The following is a 22452-nucleotide window of genomic DNA, read 5'->3' on the forward strand; positions in this document are numbered from 1 at the left end:
GTTGATTATTTTTCCCAGCCATTCTATTTGGTGGGATAACTGTCCTATGGCATGACCATGGCCATCACATTAAAAAAAATTAAGGTAAGTTGATTTATGTGGGCTGACTTTAACCTTTTATTGGTTTGTAGATTTCACCCTCGCAGTATGGTTCTCCTCTAATCAAATTAATATGAGGACTGAATGGCTTATGTATCATCTAATGGATATATTCTACAAAAGGTCACAATGAAAAATTAATTTAATTAAAATCCTTGTAAGATTTGAGAATAAAGGTCATCACCAACATAAGAAAAAACACTTGAAAAAAATGTTTTACAAAAATGTTTGGTTTTTTTCTAGATGAATAAAGGCTACAAAAGACAAAATGTCAGTACAAATGGTTTGACCATTAACAGGAAATTGAGTTCAACCTGAAACTAAGCCTAGTAGCTGTTAAGTGTTAAACCTGGGTCAAACATCTCTGTTTGATGTCAGAGTTCACAATTTAACCCAATATTGTCCGTTCAGATTAACGCTGATGGTAAATCTGTGGCTACAGATGAAGTCAGAACGCACGCAAACAATCATCATGTGAGGCATGGGTCAAACCCTGATATGTTTGGTGTCAAAGGTCCACAGTCCTTACCTCTGAGGTTTGTTTTCACAGCGCAAATAGGTCATACATGTGAATTACAAAAAGGTGGGGCCACCCAGCAATTTAATGTTTTTCTTTTGTGATTAAAAAGATTAACTTGGCTTCTAGCTTAGCAGAAAGCTGAAGCTCCTTAAGTTGGAAATATCTAGCCAGACAGATTTTATTTTTTGTTTTAGGTATTGAGATGTCTATCATTTTTCACCGTTGTGAAAATTTACCTTGAAGTACGTGAATGAAGGCATATCTTGGCTACTTCAGGACTAAAACCAAAACTTACTGCATGGATAGAGATAAGCAGGAAGAAAGAAAATGTTCCTTTGTAAACAAATTCGGCTTCTAACAATCATGTAAAATGGGAAACCTGTGAAAGAATTAGGACACTTCAACTTCTTTTGACAAAAACAAATTCAAAATTCAGTTTGTGTTTATCTTTCTTTCTTTCTTTCTTTCTTTCTTTCTTTCTTTCTTTCTTTCTTTCTTTCTTTCTTTCTTTCTTTCTTTCTTTCTTTCTTTCTTTCTTTCTATTTTTAAAGTGCAGGTCAGATACAGTAAGTCTAAGTTGGGAAGATGAAAGATAAAACTTTCCAAATGACACAAAACAAATCTTCTGCAGTTCTGTGGTGCACTTTGTTGTTACTTCTGAAACACCTCTTGTGTCCATACTTGTATAAAAGCTAACAGCTAATAATGACCAACATACCACTTTATTTTGCTTCTGTTATAGTTTTGTGGTGCTGAATGGACAGTTCCCCAAAAATGATTTTGCATGCATCTTACAGTTCACTCCTGTTATCATGTATGCTTCACTGTCACAACACTTTTTTCATTAAAGTTTGACTATAATAGATTTAGTGCTGTTAATTTTTTACTTTGTTCATCTGCCATCTTGAATCACTTCATTTTTTAAAGTGTGGTTTCAGTTTTCTGATGCCAGTGTTTTTGAGTCTCATTTCCGTATTCACAAAAAAGCAGGTCTTACAAAAATGTTAATGAACAGGAAGTCATAGTCAGTATGAGTTGTGACAGCAACGACAGAGGATACTTTCATGTAATCTGAAGCGTAAAACTTCTTTGTAACACTTTAAAAATAGAGCAAGCAAATCTGTGGAAACCTTCCAGGCATTTGTATGTCAAAACCATTTCCCAGCTCTCATGAAAACCACCGTCCTGTCTTAGGTTTTCATTTGTACTCTCAGAGCAGGAAATAAAAACGTGTGTAAAGCCAGATCCTCGCGGGAGCAGTAGCAAGGAGTTGATAAACATTGACGTTGTAAGACAAGAAGTCAGCTCCCCTCCTCTATGGAAACCTAAAGGGGTCAGGTCACATCTTGTCAGTCTGCTACTTCAACAAACTAACAAAGTGGAAGTGTGCAGACTAAACAATGAAGAAACGTGTACTCTACATCACTCATAGCCACGAGGATCGAAGTGACGTTAAGCCCTTTTTGCATGGGACACGAGCTACCTGGAAAGCCTGGTGGTTTTTGTCAGAACTTAAACAGGCACAGCCTTTTTTTAACCCCATGTGAATCTGCTACAGCTGTGTCTGGATGGGACCTGTTTGGCAGGAAACCAGGGGTAATATATTTCTTGCATTGCACATCATTGGTTAGACTGAATGGTCATTAGGGGGGGAAAAAAATCTATTTTAATAGTATTCTACCAAATTACTGAGGAGGTGTTTCATTTTAGAGAACACACTTTTCTGCAAGAAAAAAAAGAAATAATGCAGAAACTAGGTTCCTTAATGACATGATTGCCTTTGTGTGGTTTTTTAGTAGGTCCTATGTAACTAAGTTATGCAGTGGCGCGTCCCCTCCAACCCTAGTTTGGGTTTCCATATTTCATTTTAGAACATCTTAATTTGAACAAAGACTGTTTATTGGTCCATTGTGGTAGCTTAACCTCGGCTGCATGATTATTCTTGTGTCATGAAATAATTTTTTTGTACACATATTACTCAGATTTGGGTTTGTGGTTGCCAGTTTAAATCCCATGATAAACTGTGGATGGGAAAACTGAATGAGCAACACTCTGTGAACACAGCTGCTGCAGGGAAGCTGCTGGATGGTACAGGGCAGCTTTCAGTGCTCTACACAGCTGGTATAGAACAGGAAGGTGAACTTTTTTGGAATATAAAGTCATTTTCTTTAGTGACTTTTCTTAGCCTCTTCATTCTTTAAAACCAAAGTAAAAGATCGTTAGTGGATTTGTTAAAGACAAAAAAAGGACGAAAAAGTTAAATGTATGGCTAGAACAGAAAGATCAGTAATGGGTTTAAATCATCTGCATAGGTGTTTAATAGTGTGGAAAACTACACTGTACACATGATGTCACTAGTGTTCGTATGTTTTGTCCTTCATAGGCAAAAGCAAATTTGACAAAAGGGTCACCACTGCACACACTGTAAGCAGTTTTGAGCTTGAGTGTACACAGAAGTTATTGGTCCCTTTTTGTGGGAACCGGGTTGTAGGATTGTGCTTGCTAAAACTAAAGTGTCTTGACTACCCTGCCTAACGAGGTTCTGAATGACGCTGCTTTCTGTACATTAATGTGCTTCACCACCGGAGTTTAGAATGCAACACTTGTTTGTTCCTCACGGAACAAAAACAAAAACCACAGCAACAAAAGTCAGTGTGTTGATTAGATAAGGGGAGTGACGCTATCTGCACCATGTTCAAAGCCCACATGTTCTGCCTGGCTTCACATGTTAGCGACGGATCACGACTCTGCATTCATCTGCAGGCAGCCGTAGTCAAAATAGAGGAGGCCGCACAGATCGCCCGCACCCCGACCCCGTCAGCATGTAGGACAGTGCAGCAGAAACCTGCTGATTTACAGAATCCACTCTGCAGAGCGTGTACGAAAGAGAGGGCCAAGTGCTGACTGATTGGATCTGTGGTGGAGTGTGTGTCTACAAGTGTACATTTGTAAGTGTGCATGCCTACTCATATGTGCCCGTGTGTGTGCGCGTTTGCACCTTCCAGACAAGGCGGTAGAATAGGACACAACAGGATTATGTGAAGTTGAAAAACAAAGCTGTGTGGTCGGTATTGTGGGGAAACGATAGTGTGAGACACGAGAAATGCGACACATATAAGACAGAAAAAGACAGAAAAATCATTTAAAAATATTATTCACAAGCCAGAACATACAAAAAAACTAAACACTCTAAACAGATTTACTGACTTACATACGGTGCACTAATTTATTTCCTCTTTAGAGGGTTAAACTTTGCTTTTCCTTATTTTCTTTTGTATGTTTCCGTCTGTGCATGTATCTCCTCTGAGGCAAATGGTCAGGATTCAGATTGCTCTAGACCCTCAATTTTAAGGTAACTTTCTCTACTTTTGCATCATAAAGTCTGAATATCGCTAATATACTGCTCTGCATGTAAGCACATAAGCCCCTCCCACCAGCTGTCCAAACCTTTTGTTTAATGAGGGTCAGCCAATAAGACGAAAGTTTACTTAAAGCGAGGGGAAAAAAGCTAAAATGGTATATTACAGACATTGGTTAAAATGAGGGGATTCACCAACATCCAGTATGAGAAAAGAAGCATCATGTAAACTACTTTGGTCAGAATCAGCTTCATTTTATGATTTCAACATATTTTTTCTTCTGGAGAGACAAAAAGCAGACTAAGAGCAATGAAAAGTCAGCGAGAGAGAGAGGAGTTTGACAGCAGCTGGACAGGCAGTGTTTAATACTATTCTTGGTGTGGAATGTGCTGTTGAAGCACAACAGGCCTTTCCATTGGTGGGTGTATGTGTGTATTTGCAGACCACTGACAGCTCAGCTAAGACTGAGCCATACACTACACCTCCCATGGAGCACTACACACACAAACACAAAATGTCTTTGCAAGAAAAAAAAGAACACATATTTATGAGAAACTGGTCATTTATACACGGGCACAGACCGGCTATTACTGTAGACTGTTATTCACGTGATGATGGAGGATGTCTTCACCAAATGATATTGCTATAAATATTCCTCAAACAGACAAAGGAGTAGTGAACCTGAGTTTAAAATCTTAATCCCTATAAATCAGTGATTGTCCAGTGATTGCATTGCACTCTCAACCCCTTGGCAACCACTTTCTATCACAACGCAGTTTCACAGGTCACCAGGTGGGAGGCAATTTGTTTCCACTTGCAGTCTGACTTAGATTGACTACAACCAGTTGCAGACAGATTGGTGAAGGTTTGCAAATAACCACTGCCTAATTTATAAACACAGACAGACTGTCAACACATTACAGTTGATCTGAGTTAGTCTGCACCAATGAAGCCAACTCACATGCACCGCTTCTCTTTGTAGTAGTTGACTTGACTCAACTGGTTAATTTCCATATAAGAAAAGTTGCAGAGTGCCTATGTCATCTTACAGTTAAATTGTTGATGAGGATTATTAACCAGGCAACCGGTGGGATTTAAAATACTATTGTTACTTTAAATTTGGGCATTTGCTATAGCAATGGACAATATGTTGTCAGATAGGTCACACAAACTAGTTTCAAGATTTGACTCAGTGGAAAAATTTGTTATTCTGAACAGCATAAACCACCTAAGCTACTTTAACTTTTCTACTTTATTTATTTGCACATCAGTTAAGGATTTAGACCCTCACAGCGTTTATTAATATGTAATTAGTACATTTGTTACTGAGCTAAAAACAGAGCAGAGGGGAGATGGGAGTTAAAGAAAACTGGAAAAGAAAGGGAAATGCTGAGGTTTGTGTAATAACAGTATGAATTAAGGAAGAGACACAGACAGAGAGGAAGATGGTAATTCATGTTTTTAAAATGAGACAATAAAAGAGAAAAAAGAAATGAGAGACAAAGATTTATAGAGCGAGAGAGAGAGAGAGAGAGAGAGAGAGAGAGAGAGAGAGCAAGACTGACTGAGGCTGCTGCTTCCACTGCTTGCTCTCTCTCTCTGGGTGTGGTATAGTGGGTGGGTTCATTCCCGTGGTCGGCTAAGATATTTTCTCTCTGCTCAGCTACGCCCTGCCACTAACCAGCATGCAGGCACACACACATCCACACACAAACACACACATAATGTACAGAAAAATATACAGTGGCCAGGCCGAAGAACCAGTCTTTTGGCCTGATACAAAAGGACATGAAGTTTTCCAAGTCTGGTGGTGACACAAAATCTCTTCCTCTCTGTCCCTCGCATACACGGACTGATTCGCACAAACGCACAGATGCACACATACACGCCTCCGTCAACTTCCTCGGCACTCTCTGCACTCTGCCTTAAATACAGCCAACCACATCAGAAAGGCCATTTACAAAACTGGCTAACTTACACACACACACACACACACACACACACACACATAAGCTCAGTTTGCAACACATCTCGTATGAACATATGTCACGACCCGCACACATAAGCATGATGACAATTTGCATATGTGAACACAAACACTCCAAAAACATAGGATGCAAAATCTAGTGTTTGTATGTGTTGGCTTTGATGTTTTGTTCTGCCCATTGTTCTGCTCTGAGACACAACAGTTCATCCCTGAAGAGTGTTTGAACACCCACACACACAAATACCCGCATGCACAGTATATATAAGGTGGATACCATCTACACACACAGTCAGCTCACAAAAATAGCGCCACAAGAACTTGCTTAGCTCATTTTTGCATGTGAAACAAAGAGAAACAACCTAAATCATTTTACACTTTATTTTCATATTCATACCTACTTCTGTCAAACTTTATCAACTCTACATTTGCACAAAGATTTTCAAGGTAACTGGAGATCACGCCAAAGTCCTGTGGATCTCTTTGCAATGATGTGTATAATGAATGGATTGCATTGAGATCAGGACTTCTTTCTGTCAGATGTCCCTCTTAAAGTATTGCATAGACATGTGTACCTAAAATTACACAGTTCTAGACTGATATCAACCAGAGGTGTCAACTCCTTACACACTGTTTCCATCTGCAGTCTAACATTGACTCTACCTAAATTGATTTCCAGTGAGTGTGATTTTCCAGTCACTAGAGACCAACATATCCACCCAAATTTCATCATTTCAAATAAACTCGCTTCAGCGGGCCTTGAGATTGGAGTGGAGCAAGCTAAAAATGATTCAGGATGTTCCTGCATTTGTTTGTCATTCCTTGGTGTTGCCAAAAACAAGTGAGAACAGGCCATGTTGCACCACATTGCTTGACAACAGCTTGTCAACAGCATTAGTCCTGCCCAGTGTGCTGAATGGCAAATCCTTGGTCTACCATGGCTGCTAGTAGACACTGGAAAGTAGAATAAAGTATCCTTTCAAGTGCTTTACGACAGAATGCTAAAAACATAACAAATAGCAACCCAAAAGTAAACCAAAAACCTAAAATAGTTCAATAACATTCAGCGACCTGGTTCCTGACAGAAGATCTAGCAAAAGTGGGAAGAGAACCCAGGGTTTCCATTACCTTAGACACAAGTCTGTCAGTGGCACAAACAAGGACTTCTGTTATTTAAATATTAAGTGAGAGAAAATTGTCTGCTACCCAACGTTTAATAGGGTCTAAGAACCTATAAAATATCTGTAACTTGGGTCCTAAAGAGACACACAGCTGAATTAACATCCTTAAAATGCTCGATATGTGCTAAAAAGGGAGCAGCTATAAACCGTAAGGGCCCAAAACAGAATCTAGTGGCATGCCATAGGCAAGAGAAGTGCGAGACCCATAGAAAAAGATTGTTGTGTCAGATGTCTTTGAGCAAAGATGCAGCTAAAATGTTGACAACAGGTGGATTCTTTCACTGAATTTAATGATTTGACCAGATTAGGCAAAGAAACGGGTAAGAAACTTTCAAAATCCTTTCTATAAGCACAGTCCTTTACATTGATACAATCATGCCACTTACGCAGACAAAAATATGCCCAGTGTGCATTTATTAAAAATATAATATGTGGATTTGAAAACAGCCAGTCTGGTCAAGCCCTGTACACTGACACACACATGTTCACACTGTGAATGTAACAGGGCTATGAAACGTGAGCTTTCTTACTATCTGTTCAACCCGGACACACATAAATAATATGTAGTTACTGAAGAAACCATTAAATTTGTAACCAGAATCTCACAGGTTTTAGATATTAAATAATTATTTTGTCACTCAGGCTTTCTATTAAGGCTCCAAAGAAAAAGCTGGTATGCAGTGGATAAAGTGATAATCAGGAGTCTTCCTGAATGTATAATTTTAGCAGTGCCCACAGAGGAACAGTGCTCTTGTTATACTGAGATAATATTAAAATTGGTGTATAATGGAACATTAAATCCAGTGGAGAGTGAAGATGACAGGTGACTTCTGTCTTGTACAATCTGTTCTTATTCATGTCCATGTTTCCAAAAATTGTCCTGCACAGTATCTTTACAGTCCCTCCATTAAGAGATTAAACTGTTTCACAAGGTAATTTTTTTCCCCAACTATTTGGCATCAACAGTAAGGCTAAAAGCCAGTTTGATCTGAAACAATAACACTGTATCATAGTGGGTTTTTTTTCATTTGCTGTAAAGCGGTCTGTTGGATTGGATCTATTGTCAACAAGTTTATCCAAGTGGCAGAGATGTTTAATATTACAGATACTAACACTAAAACTTGAATTACAGCTTTGCAGCTGCATGCCTGCACCAGCCAGTCAAGTGGTAGCTTATATAATTTTTTGGTAATGGGAGAAGTTTCCTGAGGAAAATTTTGATTTATGATAGAAGTATATCTGAATAAAACTTGAACTAGCTAGATGATTTATTTGGGTTCACGTGGTTTGTGAAGCAATGACTTCAAATAAAAATGTCTGCAACAAACTCTAAAACATGAATGCTTTGCACAAATCATACAAGGTGCAGCACAGAAGATCTATGGAATCACAATTTCCCCTTCTGTTTCTGAGTTATGGCGAAAACAATTTCTTTTCAGAACATTATGATTATCACATTGAAACTATCCTATTACATTTTTGGGTTATTTTATTTCTCAAGTGCCTGAATCCTTAATTTATGGACAAAACGGCTTTTTCTTAAGTCACAGTCTTTGACTACTGAATTCTAGAAATGTTATCCTTGAGTTCAAGTTGATGTTTGTGCCAGACATTATAAAATTCCCTCAAGGCATTTCTGAGATATGTCATTCACAGGAATGGGACTGATGGACTGCAGCAATTGGACTTATCTGTGTTTTCTGCTCCCACCTTTGCAGTACTGCCACAACAAGTGGTGATAAAGGGAAAGGCACCAAGGATAGGAGCCAAGTTTCCCCTGACAATATATTATCAAAATCCATCATGGCTGCTGCCATCTCTACATCATATCTGACGGGATCATTGTTATTTATTTCAGTATCTCATTCAGTAGTTCTTTGTTTAGTTTAGTTTTTGACAGTCTGTGACATGGGCATGAACCCGTTAGGAACCCTTGTATTTCTAATATTTCACGTCACATATGTTAAATTTACAGCTTATCCTGCCAGTGCCCCCACACTAACTCTCTCCTGGGTGACAGCATCAGTGAAACTCCCACCATGTGAAATATAAATGGAAAGAGCAGCACCAGCATGGCTGTGACCTTGGCTTCTCTTGAAACAAATTATAAAAATATTTACAGATATTTTGAGACCTTTTCATATTTCAGGGCGCTCGGTGTTTTCCTTGTCACTCATGCAAAGCGGAGGGAGGAAGGGGCAACACCCAGGCTGGCTAGCCACAGACAGAGCACCCTGCTGGGGGAAACCCTGCACACAGACACCCTCTTCCTCAACCTCCCAACCAAGCTGAAAGACCCCTGAGGACCTGAGGGACACCACAGTGTATATACAGGTAGACTTTACAACATGTACACAAAACCGCTTGAGTGCCTACAAATTAAATGCTGAAAGAGTCTTTCATACTCGCATATTTACGCACAATAAAACGCAGCAATGGAAAAGTATTACACATACACCACGCACACAATTAACGTGGGAAAACTGTGACTTCATAACTAGTCTGTCATACAAAAATACTACCATGAAAACAAACACCCGCAGTAAAAAGAGAAATGTATTCTTCAGCCTGGAAACAAAATTCAAAACAGTCTCAAAATAACATCCATGTAGGAAATGTTCTGATGCATTCAAGGATATCACATGATCCTCATCAGCGAGGGAGATGTGTTTGAGTGTGCTCCTTCCTTCTTTCTCTTATCCTAAAATCTCATATCCTCCTTAGCCCACCACCTTTTACCCTCCGGTTTCTCCCTCATCTTTTACTTTTCTTTGCTTGTGTTTCTTTCTCTTTTAATCCTCAATTCCAGCCTCCTTCCTTTTCTCGTGGCTACTCCATTTTTTCCATTTTGCATTTTTGTTCACCTGTTTTATATTTTGTTTCTTTGTCTCTCTCCATTCCTCCTACCTCCTTCTTTGCCTTCCATATATGCACCTGTTTGGTTTCCTTTTAGACGCCGCAGCAGCTCTGGCTCGGTGAGCATATGTTTATTAAATGTACTGTGGTAAACCACCATTTGTCCTCCTACTCATCCACTTAACTTCCCCTGCTGAAGATACATTTTACCTTGCCACATCTCCGGCAGGAAAGAAGGAAAGGGAGGAAATGCAAAGTATTTGGACTCCCACTGATTAAAAACAAAAGAGGCTTTATTCTCAAAAACAAGAGCTCAGACAGCCCCCTTTTCTCACCAAAAGCCACAAGCATTCAAAAATGCCCGCATAACACTTTCATTCTTCAGTCAAAGACTTTAGTTTTAAACCACTATGGCTTCCAAACTATGACCTAAGGTAATAATAAATAAATAAACATCAGTACTAAAAAGACCAGTAATAAGTTTGATAACTTATTGCTTTTCTATCAAGTATTGCTAAAAATGGTCTGATTGAAATCTAATAAATTTCAAATTCCATAGGAATCTCTTTAAAGAAGACACTCTTTTAAAGGTAAGGTAATTCCCAGTATTGCACATTTAGCTGGTTGTATAGTGAATAAACTGACAATCTTATGAAGTGTTACCTGATTTTTAATTACCAACTGCACTTATTAAAAAAAAGAAAAAACTGCATTTGAAGTTAGATGAACTTGCTCTGCCTCAAAATATGACACATGTTAAAGAAGCTTGTTTTCATTCTATTGCATGGTAATTTAATATTTTTCTACGGTTTTCAGTTCCTTAAGGCCAAATAAAACATCATAAATGACAGACTGACAGTGTGAGTGCAAACTGTTCAGGGACATTCACACACAGTGTTTGTGTGAATTTCTGTGTGGTATAAAGTTTGCCAAAATTATGTCTGACTGATTTACCCAGCATTAGTAAACCACGCGTAGTACACACACATATACACTCACCGACGCGTGCGCGCAAACACACCAAATTTACTGCAAATAGACTTTATTAACTGGTGGAAAAGTTCTTACAAGAAACACATGGGGTTCTTTCATAAACACACAAACACACCAGATTAATTCCACAAACATACTTTAAGTAATGCTCAATATAATTTCAGAGGTAGTCACTTATTTTAATGACATTTTACCTTAGAAACACACACACACACACACACACGCACACACACACTACATTCCTACTACATTAGCTTAGTAAAAAAGTGAGAATCAATTAAGCTGATATAAACACTATGGTGTTCTCATTGCCATGGAGGTGTCGTGGAGGCCACATACACATTTACACACATACATGAACACACAGGTAGCAAACATCCTCCACTGTGTAATCACACAGTAACTTTGCTCACTCTTTACTTTCACGCTTCAGTTTGAGCTCCCTCCTCCTCCCCTTCTGCTTCCTCTCATTGCTCTCTCCCTCTCTCTCTCTCCTGCTATCTCCTCCACACCAGCAAACTCTCAGTTGTATGTAAATTGTTGCTGCAGCCCTGTAATCACAGTTCAAAACAGCCGACAACACGGCCACTGCTGTGAACGTGAGCCAAACTGTAAACAGAAGCAGGAACATCACAGCTGATTGTAAATGCAATAATTTAGATAAAAGTGCCTATTTATAATTAATTATCACAGACTTTTAGTCAACTTCAGCATCATTAGAGTGCTGAAGGTCAAACATCACAGACCTTATACTTTTGTCAATTAGCATGAGTCTGAGACGTAGAAGAACCATTTTAACCTACTCATGCAGACGGAGACATCAGGTATGTGTTTGTCACTTTGCAGAAAAGGTGCTAAAAATGATTTTATAAATATATATTTAATTAATGAATATACAGTATCTGCTTCTTCTTAGCATGTATAAAAAGCTGCCTAATATATATGTTTGTTTTATTCTTGAAATTGATGTATGATGGTAATTATTGCATATATAATATACACATCATTTGACTACACTGTCACTGTGCTGCAACTTTTATTTTCAGTTCCACAGCACTCAAATGAAGCAAATATTTTACATTAGTAACTTATTTGTTGGTTTACAGCCACTCTCATCTAAGACCAGCATTTGTGAAGCAGAAATGAGTGGAAAAGAGTGAAAAAAAAATACCAAGAAGGTCAAACAGTGAGTTTACAATCTCCACATCTTTGGCAAACTCATCAAATTTCCTGTTACCACAGGTGTGACTGTGGGTGGTTCAAGGGTTTAAGTGATCCAGCAAAATATACTGGTCACCAGAGTTTGTGCACACTTACACACACAGGCAGGGTTATACTGGATGTATAACTACAGAATGTGCTCACTTTTAGTTTGCATACACATTCAAAGTAAGTCAGCCATACCCACATACCACACACACACACACACACATTTACACTGGCTACTCTTGCAGGCCATGCCTCATTGCTTCTATATTTAAAATAAGCTTCTGCAAATAAATAAATAAATATAATAATAATAATAATTAAAGAAATAAAAATTTTCATGAATCTTTGCAAAATCAGTTTCATTGTCTTTTCTAAAAACTTTCCATTAGCACACCTACCTTCCCTCATTGTCATCATTAAGAAACAGGAGTGTGCAAAAGTTTGTAGAGGTAAAAAATAATGTGATAATGCCATGAAAATGCACTGTATGTCTGGGCTTGTAGTAATGCTGCATAATTATTTGTGATTCCTTCCTATAATATGGCAGGATTGCATTGATGGTGCTCCAGTTCAGGGTTTGCACACAACTGTATTCTTTTTGACTCCTGACCACCTCACAATTTGCATCAAATATTTGGTGAAAGGATGGAAAAATACTGCATAAAGCACTACTTCTTACATATGCAGAACATCTACACAGATATTGAAACTATGTCACAAAGTAAAGTGACAACTTGACAAAAAAGGCAACTGGAATTAATATTCTGTCATAAATCAATAGCATTATGGAAAAGTCAAACTTTGAGACAAACCAAAATATACAAATTTGGAAAGACTGCAGAAAATCTGTGAAAGATGCATCAAAACCTAATAGAAACATTTTGTTTTCTCAGAGCAGTTTTGCATCTAAGGGCAACTTCTACAATGGCTGCAACTGTAAACACACAGACAAGTGATTAATCTGACCACTCCTGCTCTTGGCAGTGTGTTTCCGCCAGTAAATCTGGGCTCTGGTGGCAGTCTGCATTCCACAAACGCACACATACATCATGCACAAACTAACAAGGCCAAATTTAATGAATACAACTCACACATTCAGATCCACCCATGCACACACCTGCAGAAAAATACACATTTGACCAAAGTATGCTTCTGTCAGCACAAGCATAAAGCACACACCTGGTAAATTTACAGTTATGTGCTCCTGTTACACAGTGAAATCTCATGCTGGCAATGTTTATATCTGATGATCTTGTTCAAGGAAATTCACTTTTTTTTCCCTTCTTTTTTTTTTTTTAAATAAAACACCTCACCAGAAAAGCATTACTTTACTGCATGACATACAGCAGCAATAATTTATGTTTAGGTAGAAGAAAGTGCCTTACATGATGTTATTAATTGTCACTCATTAATAGCTACTGGTGTTCCTATAAGGAGCTGTGTTTAAACAACATAGCTAGCTGATATTATAAATTGGCCCAACACAGTCTTTCCAGCATGCACAAGGTATCCTTTAGTGTTGTTGCTTTAAAGCTCTGGCCGCAGCTATACTGGCTGCTGAGAGATAATAATCATGTTTAAAAGAAGTGCAAAATCTTTGTTGACGTGGTTGGATAGCCAGACAGAAAACACTGGTTGATGTCCCATCATGACCTTTATCTTACACATAACTCACTGGTTTGGTTTAAGAACAAAAAAACTATTTGGTTAGGTTTTCATACTGAAATCCTCTTGGTCTGGGCTAGGAAAGGAAAGAACCTGCTCACCGATAAATGGTAAGTTGCCAGTGTTGGACCACTTTCGATATAACTATAAACATTATGTGAGATTGCTAGGGGTGAGTGAATCAATCCAAAATAGTGCCAACATTAGTATTGATATCATATCGATACAAAATTATGGGATCAACAGTTTGGCTTCTCTCTGTATTCCAAGTGTTTCTCCAGTTTCATTAAAAGTAGACAGGTCTGTGCAAACACTGCTGCTCTCACATCTCCATGCAGACTTTTCTCCTTTTCCTCCTCTGCTGTTTTTTGTTGTTGTGCTGTAATATGACTGAGCAACGCTGAGCAGACACATGAATGCTGCAGTGACATCTGTATTAAGGCTATTTGCTACTGTGGCAACATCAACAATTTACAAGAAAACATGAAAAAGAGAACTCAGGGTGAAGCGAAAGAAAGAGGAAAAGGAGGAAAATCTTTTAGACAGATCCAGACCCCTGGCACAGAGACAGAAGCCACCGGCAGATCCCTTTCAGAGAGGCAAATAATATCCAGCTAGCTCATATAGTGGTGAAATTGATGTTTGACACATGACTTGGATCTTCAGTATTAGTTAATGTTAATTTTCAGAGTGTGACTGGTAATGACAGGTCTTATTTTAGGAGATGATTTCCCACCACTGAAACGTGTTGCATTACTTACTTCAGTGGAACTGAAAATAATCACCTCAAAATATTCCAGTTGTGTCAACTCAAGTCAAGATAAGGCAATTTATTTTAAATGCACATTTGAAACAACAGAAGCTGATCCAACGTCATTTCCAGGCCAACCAAAAACAAAAATCTGGAATGTAAATGTATGAATTTATGTGTGTATGAATGTATGAAAAATGCATTTTGTTGTGTTAACAAATTAACTGCACAGTCAGTTATTTGGTCATTAAAATGCAGTTGGCAATACTGGCCCTGCATTTACTTTTTAAATGTATTGCATTGATACCAAATGATGCAGTATGACCCCACTAATCATGACATCTAGATTTTTACTTTTTTGCTGCTTAGCTCTAGCAGTCCAGAAACTGAAGGTGTCCCAAAATTTTGTTTCATCAGCATGAAGAGATAAAGCTTAAGTTGCAAATTTCAGACCTCAGATCAGTATCTACATTTGTGTGTGGCAGTGTATTTATACTACAAGTGAGGATTTAGATAAAAAGTAACTGCAGCACGTATCCAGGGTGTGTAGGTTTTGTGTTGTGGCCAGTGTAGTCTAATTGTAGAGGGAAGTGTCTGGCAGTCTGCCTGTCCTCTTTTGGCCCAAGGATACTCATCATAACAAACCAGTGGTGCATCCTATCATTTCACAACACCTCACATACGTTCAAACGTACCAAAAAAAAAAAGCATCAGACAAACTACAAAGAACTGCACAACGCACTCCATTCCTTAAATAAGTTTAACAAAAGATCACACAGACGAGCCAAAAGCTGCGTGCTACTGAGCTCATTGTTTGCATTGTTTGGCTAATTTATTTTAACCTTAGTTAATCTAATCAAGGGAGGCAAAAGCCTAAATACACACAGTCTCACGCAGAGTACTAAATTTATAGTTTGAGATAAGGTTGGGAGCTAAACAGGAAACAGGAAGTGTGTGGAATTGTGGGAACAAACAGACTGTCAACCCTACTTCGGCTGGCACACAGTGTGGCTGCCCACACACTGAAAATGACTCACTGGCAATTTGCTAATGTAGCAGAGCAAGAACTTGGAGAGAGACATACTTTGGTTTTCAAATGAAGAGTGACGTTAATCTGTAATTTAACGTTAGCTTTAATTTTAGCCTCATCACATACACACTATGTGCACTGTGTGGGGTATCTGAGCCTTTTTAGTCCAGAGAGCTGGTTAGTATGGCCAACAATTAGAGCCAGAATAAGTTATCAGTCTGTGTAATTTATGATGACATTTCTGCTCCAAAATTAAAACTTCTTTTTACCGAACATACAGCAGAAAAATGGACCACTTATTTTCACCATTTCCATCCTCGTATTAAAGACACCACAACTTCTGGTGCATGCTTTGCTTTGGCATCATTTTGGTTTGTTGTGTGTACAAGTTTACAACCTAGGGAACCTTTATCTCCATTTCAGCTGGTTGCAGCAGATGTCTGCCCCTCCCTGATTCTGCCGGAGGTTCTTCCTGTTAAAAGGGAGTTTTTCCCATCCACTATCACCAAGTGCTTGTAGAAGCTCATCTGATTGTTGGGGTTTTCTCTATATTATTGTAGGTCGTTATCTTACTGACTGCTGTTGTGATTTGCTGCTGTATCGATAAAACTGAATTGAAATGAAAAAAAACTTTGAAAGAAAACTTATTTCTCTTCCTGTTTCAAATTCTTCATTCCTGCACCAGCACTGACATTTTTTTTTTACTGAGCAGTAACACCCATTGATCAGGAGAAGACTGCTGTGAGTCCTGCACACCTCAAGCGCCAGCAGAAGCAGTGACTGTCAGAGTTGGCATACGCAAAAGCCAACATAGTGACCATGAATGAGGCTTTACGGTAATTTTGAAATGGTATGACTACATAGTTTGTCCAGCAGAGCCATTTCATCATTTATAACAAATGTAGCAGAGCACGCATCATTGGTGAGCAGACAGATGGTGGTGTAGAATAAAGTGGCCTTTTCAAAACTTTCAAAACTTTGAGCTTGATGTTTGAGCTTGATGTTCAAAGTGCTATTATTTGACTCATAATGTATTTATGAGTCAATGCCTTTCTCGTTCTCTTTCACACAATTCTTCTTCAATTTTAAAGTGACAAACTGCTACATGTCTCTATCCCAGAATTGAGCATGGTGTACAGGGTACAGAAATAAGGCATTAGGGATAACAGACATCTATGCAAACCTAGGTGAAGGTGCTCAAGACTTTAGGCCCTTTTCCATTAGTACCTACTAGGACTGACTTGCCACGGCTGTCAGGGTTTTCTATTAGGTCACAGTACCTTGTACCAGGTACCCAGCAGCAGGTATATAGTCTCCTTAATGTCCATCTTTGTTGTAGCATTCGTGTCGCATACTAATTACGTCACAGGAAGCTCAGCTGCTTTGCTATAATGACGACAAACCACCCACATTAGGTGGTACTCAATTGTAATTAAAAACCAGTTGATCAGAGTCAAGCCGTAGGGAATTGTGGCGAGTCAATCCAAGTAGGTACTAATGGAAGAGAGGCTTTTGTGCTATGGCTTATCTTCATGCTCACTTAAATAGAATAACAAGGTGTAACAATCATTTTAATTTCCTAGTCTTCATGACTAGGAAATCAAATTATATTTAAGCCACAGTTCTTGAACCCTGCAGAAAAGAAACCTCCAGACCAAAGAAAGTTCAGACACCAACGTAGTTGCAAAACACAACACCATCAAGTTTTCTGGCTACTGTGTCAGTTTATCAAAAGACTTATTCTTTCTCTTTAACTTATAACAGTGGCCACAAAAACATGTATATATGTTGATGTAAATGACTATATAAAACCAATAATTATATATTTTACTGTTTTCAATCATGTCAAGGTAAGAATGATCATTTCACCTGAAACTGCAGCTTTATGATGTGTTGGCTATTAGAAAGTTAGTTAGAAATTCCTGATATTCCAGCATGAAGCATTAGTGTGTTTAACAAGAGTCTCTTGAAGACTCCTACAGGGATATTTTTACTGTAGGGAGGAAAGAAAGAGTTGTTAAAGGCAGCGCTGACACAGCAGATAACACAGCCTTACAACCTTATCACACACACACTTCTCACCGGAGTGTGTGCGGCTAAGTGAGTGAGTGTCAACAGCAGAGAAGCCGGTAGTCTTGTCTGCACGTGTGAGGAGATTCTGAGTTATGGCTGTGTGTGAATGTGTGAGAGAATACTGCTGTCTTTGTGTGTGTGTGTGAGTGTGTACAGAATAAGACTTATGGGGGCATTTGAGTGAATGTTTGTCCATTTAAGAACTCAAAGAAAACAAGCAGTGTCTGAACAGTGGTAAAAATGAAGTGTGTGAATATGTGTGTCTGTGTGTGTGCTGTGGGCTGTGAAGATGAATAAAGGTTGTGGCACATTTTGAAAGCTAACAACTCTCTGTTTGTTCTCCCTCTATCAATTCAGCAGCCTGCCACCACCTCACAGTGTGTGTGTCTATTTGTGTGAATGTGAGTAAACACAATGGGAACGAGCTTCAGCAATTATCCATTTAGGAGGTGAGAAAAGGTTATTTTCACTGAGAGCTTTATGCATGTTATTATTTGCAGTTTTTAATACTAAGGGCACAACTGTCAATAACAACTTTAATGATGTCTGGCTTTATCTTGTTTGTCTTTATTTTTTTTCTCATACTAAGGAAAGGTTTAAAAGTTGGTTGGTTCAAAAGGTTGGTTCAAATAAACAACTTTTTAGTACTAGACTGAACATGTTAGCGAAATAATCTGTCATCAGATAAAGAGAAATGTGGCAATCATTAGAAATTACCCATAAACTGCTTTATTTATAGTACAGCATTTCTTTTAAATAAAACTGTAGACAGTTCCAGCCAATTCTGCAAACAGCCTCTAATCCAGCTGCATAAAGTGTGCGTGTTTGTGGTGCTAGTACAGACATCTACGTGCAGCTTTACTCATCAGTAACACTCTGCCCTCCAATTAACGAAGACACACTGGGACTCTTTGTGTGATCACACTGACTGTAATTTATGTGTGTATGTCGGGGGGTGCTCAAGATGGGAGGGTTAAATGCAGGTGGTGTTTTTTTCTTCCTTTCTGAACATTCTTCATTCTCCCTCTCACTGTTTCACATGGCTATTGCATTTTCTCATCAAAAGGAGGAGGAAATGTTTCTTAAAAGAGAAGTCTAGCAGATATAACTCTGCTTACTGACAAATATCTTTTGACCAGTACATGCATACAAAAACAGAAAGTCAATAATTTGACTTAAATGTTAGTCGATTCAACTTGAAGGTTCCCGCTAACATCTTGACTTGTATTTTTCTGTCTGTAGGTTCCTGTTTTGTTTATTTAACCTTGTGTATTTGCATAAAGGCTGGCTAAACAATGCTAAATTCTAAGAAAAGAAATGCCTGTTAGTGGGTTTTATGGCAAGAGAAATGTTTGATATAAACAAATCATTTTAGTGATAACACATCAGGGAAAACATAACTTTTTGTAAGTTTACCAGATAACTCCAGATGGCACCTTTAATCATGACTCTTTAACAATCTTTCCAAGTAATATAAAAATTTACTTTGCTATTTTACTTCCTCTTTTACATACCAGTACTACAGTTTTATGATCCAGTACTGTGTTAGGGTAATTTTGAAACTGTGTTGTTACACAGTACTGCATTACTTCCAGAGCTATAGGTTTAGAAATACATCAGGGATCTGACTTGGTGGTCTTCTCTGATACATGTATGTATTAAACACATATGACGGGATGGCTGAATGTATATTTCTATTTATTGTTTTTGTTAAACACTTCAATAGAGCCCTATCAGTGATGTCAGGACTTAACAGAAGCCAGGCACGTATTGTATAAAAATCAAGCCCATGTCCTATATTTCAATTTTTCATGTGTTTATAACTGTGATCTGCACCCTGAAATCCTAAACAGCTGACAGGAAAATGTGGAAACCACGGTTCCTGCTTTGCATGTGTGTTTAATGTGTGGAACACATGAATCTGCCATCGGACTTACAGACGGACACAGACAGTGAGAACTGGGGAAGCTCTGAAGCTGAACCTGCTTGACACCCTTTCCTGTGGTTAATGCGCACAGTGGTTCATATGATTACTTAAGTGATTTCACCCAATTGTATTTCTTCCAACACAGAAACATCTGCAGGTTTCATACCGCAAGAAGACAAATCATCTAACGAGATGGTGATTTTGATGGCTTCTTTTCTGAATACTAGATATTGTCCAGTTCATCAGTGGCCTAAGGAGCTTGGAAAGAAACGCGTCTGGACTTCTTTAAGTTGCTTGAAGAGGTTTCACCTCTCGTCCGAGAAGCTTCTTCAGTTCTAAGGTCAAATGGTGGAGAGTCCCAGATTTAAGCCCTATGGCAGTGTCCCCCAAGAGGGACATGTACCCCCTATTGATCCTCTACCTAATCACACGAGCCAAGGTGTAAAAACATGTGTAGGTCACAATCAGCCAAGGTTTTGGGTGAGCTCATTGTGAAACCTAGCCCCACCCTATCATGTGATTTCCTGAGGTCATCAGTGATTACCCTTGATATGGAAGTGATTTTACATAGTGGGTCACATACAGCTCACTCTGATCTTAAGTGGGCTGGACCCGTAAAACTACCCTTTCGATATGAATCAGGGTTTGAACTGTAAGAAATAAATGCATAAAATACAGTAAAAGATCTGTTACCTCACAAAACAGTCATTTAATCGTTCTGCTTCTTATTTACTTTAGTGTAGTATGACTGACAATAGAGGAAGTCTTTATGAATCAGAGAAGCCTTAAAAGTTATGAAAAAACTGTTAAAAGTTCATAAATTTATTTACACATTTTCCAAAGCTGCCCAGTGGACCAGACTGCTGTCTTTGGAGAGTTGATTCTCATGTTTGACACCCCTGCCAGTAAATTCATGTAAATGCTCCAGTGTTGTAGGGACTTTTTCTTACAATAAAAAGCTCCTAGTGATGGATAACATTGTGAAATGCTGCTATAAAAAAATTGAACTAAGCTAAATTATAAATAATCTAAAAAAAGTGCAGCTAAAGTGGCAAGCTTTCACTTTGTATATGTAAAAGGCAAAATGTTTTAAGGGAAGAATTTATGTTGAGACTACGATGTCTGTAGAGATGATTGATGTGTTCAACTTCAGTGACTGACTCGAACATTTATATAAAAATAAACTATCACCAGTCACGAACACAAACACTACAGCCACAGGGGTTTAAACTATATGCTAATGCATAACCAGCACATTAACACAGCACAAACAAAAGTACTGATTAGAACAAAATATGCAGCACCAAAACTTTCTGAATAATTTCAAAAGTTTTGTCGCTGTAAGTGTATTGTATATTCTGCCGGAGTTGTTTAACCAAACACTCACACAGCCTGTCTTTCTCTCTCAGTCTTTCACCACCAACCCTAAACGGTCTGTTCATTGATGTGATGGATGGCCAGCAATGTGTGTATGAGATTTGGTAAATTGTATGAATACTGAAATACAGTCAGGCAAGTGTATTTTAGTGTCTCCAATGTAGTGAAATACATGAACACACACACACCCTTGGAGCTAAGTATGTATATCTAGGAGAGGCCAGGAAGTTTTCACCACCCTTATTTAATGACACCATTTATCTCTGACCCTGTGTGCGTGTACATGTGTGTGAATAGCTGGGCCTTTGTTTGCAGTACAATAGGCAAGGTGCCATTTAAACAGGGGATGGATCTCTGAATGCGCCTATAAAGGAATTCTAGAAAAATAGAAGTAAAGAGGTCAACCAGACCCCATGTAAGTGAAAGTCCAGGTGCTCTGCAGGCAATAAGATGAATGGTTGGTTGGTCCCAGATGGGTTTTCAGAATTTGTTTCTGTAGGGTTATAATTATTCTCATAATCCTCCCTCTCTCAGACAGTTAGCATGTTGCATTTAAATGACACTTGTCTAGTGCAAGCACTTTCACTGTCCTGCACTGCAGCTGGCAGAGGTTGTCATTTTTCTGCAGACTTTGTGAACTCATAGTGGCACATGAACGCTTTAATCCACCTGCTATAACTTGTGGTTTGAGTGTCCTTCAAGCTCTCCAGTGCAGAAAGAAGACTACCTTCACCCTCTCCTCTTCAGAACAATTATTGGAGTCAATTGGAGAGGTGCACAGACTCTGCAAGCCAGCAACCAGGTCAGCTTGCTCTAAGAAAATATATGTGAGAAAGGTTGGGGCAAACCTGTTAGCAACTGAGCAGGTATCCAAGAAAAGGTGTCTTGGATTAAAAACAAACAAACAAAAAAACTAATGAAAAAAGCTACAGCATGTCACAAAACATACTTTAATGGTAGAGGAAACACTGACCGTATTCTCCATTTATTGCCAACAATGTTTACACATTCTGTATTTTATAGGATTGATGATAAAGACAATTATGACAATTATGGTGTACTGACTCATTCAGTATATGGCTAACAAGTATGCTAGTTGGTTGGTAACTAAAGTAGTAACAAAGGCTTCAGTCACTTTTTAAATGTAATCGAGCACTGCATGCTGAAGATCTATGAGGAGTTTGTGTGTGTTTTCCTCTGTATGGCCAGATCCGCTTCTGGCCATACAGTATATAACAAGACACTTGTGATGAAGGTGTTAGCTGTGCAGTTCTTAATTAATGCAAAACACTAAACTGTATGTGAGATTGTAATCATTCATTAAAATGATTAAAAAAAATGCTTTTTTGTGTATTAATGCTAATGCAAAGAGCATATAGTCGAACACATCACATGCAGTTTACCTCCAGCTCTTAAGGCAGAGCCCGA

At 38.5% G+C, this 22452-nt stretch overlaps 1 protein-coding gene and 1 long non-coding RNA gene across 6 annotated transcripts in view; both read right to left on the reverse strand.

Annotated features, from left to right (window-relative positions):
* The window catches only part of bbs9 (Bardet-Biedl syndrome 9), a 175927-nt gene that overhangs the window by 5887 nt on the left and 147588 nt on the right, over positions 1 to 22452 (reverse strand). The window lies entirely within an intron of this gene.
* The window catches only part of LOC146508754 (uncharacterized), a 50235-nt gene continuing 28944 nt past the window's right edge, over positions 1162 to 22452 (reverse strand). Inside the window, exon 2 of the long non-coding RNA XR_014876792.1 lies at positions 1162 to 22433. This is a non-coding gene — a long non-coding RNA (uncharacterized LOC146508754). The remainder of the gene's footprint in view (positions 22434 to 22452) is intronic.

Source organism: Neolamprologus multifasciatus, chromosome 11 (assembly GCF_963576455.1).
Source record: "Neolamprologus multifasciatus chromosome 11, fNeoMul1.2, whole genome shotgun sequence".
Taxonomy (NCBI): domain Eukaryota; kingdom Metazoa; phylum Chordata; class Actinopteri; order Cichliformes; family Cichlidae; genus Neolamprologus; species Neolamprologus multifasciatus.